A 5,879-nucleotide genomic window follows, 5' to 3' on the forward strand; every position below is an offset into this window, starting at 1 on the left:
ATGGCTCTTCCAACCGTCGGATTCATTGTGTCAGCTGACTTGCTACCTAATTAAACGACCATGGAGTGCTTTGCCACAACCTTCCCAGCTTAAAATTAGGCAGTCTCCAACACTCTATGAGGCATGCATACAGACCCAAACATCTAATCTTTGCGTTCTCCACTGCTCCGAGAAAGAAGTGGAAGAAAGTCCTGTCGAGCCTCCTCCTCCTTTGTTTAGCCTCCTTTATGGTAAACTCTCTGAATTTCACTTTTAAATCAAGAATTTAATTTCCTAACTTAGGTTCAGCCTAGTCATCTCAAAAGCCTTGGATTATGCTTGGGGTTTGGATTCGGTTCGGGTCAACCTAAATCCATCCTGGCTCTAACCCACTTAAACTCAAATTTAACTTAACCCCATAACTAAAATAAATCAATGGTTGTTGCTCTTTTAGGGATAACAAACCCAATAATTAAAATAAATCATATCTTACACACAGGAGGTAGAGGAAAAACTAATTTTGTAGCCCCATGGAATAGTGAAATAATTACTTTGTGATTGGTTCCATTGTAGGTAGTATTTTTATCCCTTGGAATAATATATTATGCATGAATGTCATATTATCACAAGTGAGAAACTTCAAAAATTTTGTGTAGTCCACAAACAAGACGACGAAAGCACACACCTACACTTGATAATAGGGTGTAATGACTGCAAGACTCAATATTGATTAATAAAAAATTATCAAAGACATACAGTAATGGTTGTATATGTCGAACATCAGTCTTTTTTTGTGTGAATGATAATAATTATTAGACTTAATGAATGTGTAGATCTTATGATTTTAAATTTGAGAAATCTATCCACCCAAGATTCCTTTCACCTATATAATGAGTGTCTAATTACAATTTTTATGCAGTATTTTTAATTATTTATAAAATTCTCAATACACTATCAAATGACTCAGATGATCCCCTCAAAATTAGATTTTTTTTTAACTTTTAAGCACCATAAATGACATCTAAATTAAAAAATCATTGATTTGTTAAATTTATCTAAACAATGTGCTCATTCCAACCATAAATTTACCCAAAAAAAAAGTTCAAATGGTCTTAAAATCTATTCTAAAATCTCTTATTTAAAAGCTTACAGATATCTATATGCTTGATTAAATAGATTTTTATATGATGTACCATTCATAATATAATGAATTTTGCAACAATTGAATGTATATTATAAGACAACAATGCCATTTTACTTAGGACATCAAATATATGAGATATATGTTGTTAGAAAATGAATTCCATTATAAAAGGATAGAGTTTAGATTTATTAATTGATCTTGCTTCAATAAAGAGTAAAAGCCATGATAGAATCTTATAACATTAAGGAAGCATTTAAATTACATAAATATGCAAAATGTTGTTGAGCCCAATCAAATTCATATATGTATAAATGTTTACCTTATTTTTCCGAGCTTGGATGAATGTCAAATACTTTAGATGCCCATAAAAAAATGAGAGTGCCCTCTATTGAGTTGAAGTAGTATCTTGCTCTTGATATTATTGATTAATAAAAGTGTAGAAGAGAATTTCATATTTAGGTGTTTGTGAATAAGTTTCTTAACTTGATATCGTACGAGAGAAAAAATAAAAAACAAATTGAAGGAAAATTAAAATTTCCAAAATTTTAAATGTAAAAACTTCAAGAGAAAATGAAATACCTCATAATGAAAATATTAGTTCTCACATTATTAGAAATTACCGAGGGGTTTGAAAAGTTTTGTCAGGTTGATTTGGTTCATGTCAGGTTGATTTGGTTCAAGTAATTAGTAATGAGAATCCCCTTTGAATAATTCTCAAAATTATAAAAAAATTTACTAAATTGGTTGGTGGAGCAAAATATATTTTAAAGATGATTCTACATGCATATATTATGTCCAATTTATCATTAATTTTACCATTGAGTTATTTATTTAAGCTAAAGGGAGATAATATTAGAGAGAACTTTGACAAATGTACATAATATTTTTTTTAACTTCCATCCATGGTATTTTAAAGATTTTTTTTTATCTTCCATCCATATTATTTGAATGAGCTTATATAATTAAATTTAGGAACATTTACATGCATACTACAAAATTATATGTATTTGTATATCTAAAGCCTAAACTTCAATTTTTATAATTATAACACTTTTTTATATACAAGAAATTATGTATTTTACTCTTAAAAAGTAAGTGCTCATGATATTTTTGATGTGATGGAAAATATTTAAGTCATATAAATGTCAAAATTATAATTTAGACATTAGATATCTAAATAAATAGAAATTGTGTGGTATTTATATAAATGCCTCTTAAATTTGTGAAAGTTCAGTAAGGTAATGCCACTCTCTTTATTGAGCCTCATTTAAAGCAAGGTCATATTGATGGTTATTATTTATTATTAGAAATACAATTAAATTTTTAACCACATAGAAAATATTTTACTTATTATAAGATTTATCATATTTAAGTTTATTTTACTTTCTTATAAAATATTTTCTTTAAATATAAAGTATTTGATTATGATATATAAATTTATTAATGATGCATCACTATAAATCTAACTGGTCAAGCACAAATATTGACAGAAGCATTTGAATTAGAAGTATATGAAATCAAATTTGATATCATATGAACTCTACTTTTAATAACTATATAGTTAAAACAGACTTCTTGATGAGATAAATCTAAAGAGCCTAAGAGTGCTCAATTTTAATTTCGTTAAGTTACTTGAATGCAAAGATGACATTAAATGATCAAGAGAAATCATTTTAAAACTTTTGGCGGCGTGTTTAGAATTTTATCAAAATAAACCTAAATATCTCTTGTATGTTTATAAATAAGCTTTCATTCTACATGTAAAAAAGAGCAATGAGCAATGAAAGTTTGAAAGTTTGAAAGTTTTTATAAGTTCTATCCACCAATTAATGCCACTGATGGCTTGTTATCAATCCAATAACTATTAATGTATGTCTTCAGCTGATTTTCATCGCTTTTCTAACACCGTCATCTTCTGATAACTGATGTCACAATTTATAATTACTAAACTACCTTTACTTACCTCTGCTAATGTTGACGATCACCATCACCAAATTATCTTCACCAATCATCAACACACACAAGAGCTCTTCATCTCTCATTTCTTTGTAATCATGTTTTTTTTTTCTTATTAAAGCAAGGGATAATTTTTTGTAATATTCATCTCACATAATTATACTAGAACTTCTTATGACCTATGTTTATTTGTGTGTATAAATCTTTATGTGATTGTAAGATAAAGAATTCAAACTTTTTTTTTATTATAAAGGTGTTAGAATGAAACAATAGATATCATTGATTTAGTACAAATTATTAGGAAAAATTTTGAGTCAGAATATTTGATTTAAATTTCATGTAAATTTTATATCCATTGAATTTTCTTTCATATTAAGGCTATTCAAAAAAACTCATAGTTCTTGTTTTATTGATTTTTGCTAGGTAGCTTGAATTCAACTAATTTTAACATGCTAAATATGAATAAGACTTTATTTGATTATATTATGCCTTGTAACAACTTGATAATGCATGGATACAAAAGCTTGTGTGCATATAAAGTAGTGGTCCATTTGGGGCAGCGGTGCGGTGGTGGTGAGAGATGGTATCGCAGTTTTGTTTGTTTGGATAAATTATATTTTGACCGCTTTTTTTGCAAGCTGCCGCTAAAATCTGTGTTTGTCCACCACTCCTGACTATGTGCGGTAGCAGCTTTATAGCCGCAGTCTGACTTTTAAAAAAAATTTGTAATAGCTGCCGCAGCTTTTTGAGCATCAGGTTATTATCCAGCAACTTCATAGTTGCTTTTTAAAAAACTATAGCAACCCCAAACAAACCCTAAAATGTGTGGCGCTAATGTGTGCATGTATCTAATATTTTATATCAAATAGCTCTCGGGCAACTCTATAAGTTAGCGATGACAAAACGTGTTTGTTTGCATAACTGATGCAAGCAACACTTGAGCTCGCTTAGTTGACACTCCAATTGGATATAAAATTAATCATGTAGAAATAAATTCAAAAAGGGACATTCACATATATTATATATACCACCCAATTCTTATGTATTTACATGTCTTATAGCTAAATTTTGCTCATTATATTTCTGCCACCTAAAACTTTCACATTTCATAAAGAATATATCATTATTTTGACTTTTAAAATAGTGAAATACACTTTTTGTACCTAATTAAGGTGACAAATATGTAAAAATTGAAGCTTAAGTTCTCGATATGTAAATACATAAAAATTGAGTGGTATATATGTAAATCTGCCATAATAAATAAAAAACATATTTTTTTTAATGATCGGGCAGCAAAAGGTTTTTACAGGGCCCACTGCCCGCACGAAGCGAAGCCCCTTGTGGGAACGTCAACGATTTTCTCCTCCACGTTTCCTCATCCATTTTAGATGCCGTTTGGATAATTTTAAATTATGACGCAAATTTTATGTTGCTATCTCTTATATAAAATTTATATGAAAGATGAAGATATTTATAATAATTATTTATCAATTAGTTCATATTGCATTCTTCTTTATTATTATTGATGCGTGCTAGAAAATTCGCGGTGGTAGAGTAATAAATTATTGTCTTAGCGTTGCGCGAGCATTCAGAACACACTCAGATGAAAATGAATCAACATGTGATGACACCAAAAGTTTTTACGTGAAAAACCCATAAAGGGAAAAAATCACGGGGTCTGACCCAGTTATAAAAATCTACTTTAAGTTAATGGTTACAGAGACCCCTTGTCCCACAGATGAGAAATGATTGCTAGATTTTCCAAGGTACAAAGTCGACTAACGGCGTCTAGTTGATGGTGATCGATGAAATTCGACGGTGATCGACAGTAGTCAACGACAATCGATGACGGTCGGTGGTTGTCGACGGAGGTCAGCGGTGGTTGACGACGGTCGGTAGTCGATGATAGATGACGGGGGACAATGGATGTCGATGGTGGTCGACGACAGTTAGCGGTGGTCGATGGAGGTCGACGGTGGTTGACGACGGACGACAATCAGCTGTGGTCGAGGACGCTCGACGGTGGTCGATGACGACGCTGGTGGTCGACGATAAACATTGGAGGTTAACGGATGTCGACGGTGATCGATAAAAGTGAGCGGTGGTCGATGGAGGTCGATGGTGGTTGACGACGGACGACAGTCGGCTGTGTTTGAGGACGCTCCATGGGGGTCGAGGACGATCGCTGGTGGTCGACGACGGCTGGCTGTGGTCGTTGACAGTCGGTGGTGGTCGTCAGCAATCGACGATAACAGAGATGATGTTGGACATGAACTCATTCTCAAAGCCTCAAGTTCTCTCTCAAGTCTCCCCCGCTTATGTGAAGGGTGAGGCTCTATTTATATTGCTCTTGGTGCAATAAATGCAAAAATATAAACCGTTTTGATCGGACAGTTTAGAGAGCTTCCCTCAATCGGATGGTATTTAATGGACATTTTGAGTGTCTTAACAACGTCGGAATTGAGCAATCTTGGGCTCATTGGATTTTTCTTGTTGAGACGCTCGATTTGAGTATGAACTCGCTGAATTCGACATTCATTTGATCTTTCAAATGTGTCCGGAAATCTTCCAAAAATGATTTAATTACTTAATCTGGGCTTGATTTGACTCGGATTGGACTAACTTTGATATCATTAGGTCCATCTTATCGAGTCGGTCAGTTTGACTATAAGTTTGCTGAAATCAAAGTTTTGGATGGCTCGTTATCAAGATTTGAATATTCATGCTTAAAATATTACCTCGAGATCCGTGTCATACTTCGAGATTCGTGTTGAATGTTGATTATTCGTTGATGACGTAT

The sequence above is a fragment of the Phalaenopsis equestris genome, unplaced genomic scaffold (genome assembly GCF_001263595.1).
Source record: "Phalaenopsis equestris unplaced genomic scaffold, ASM126359v1 Scaffold000240, whole genome shotgun sequence".
NCBI classification, from domain to species: Eukaryota; Viridiplantae; Streptophyta; class Magnoliopsida; order Asparagales; family Orchidaceae; genus Phalaenopsis; species Phalaenopsis equestris.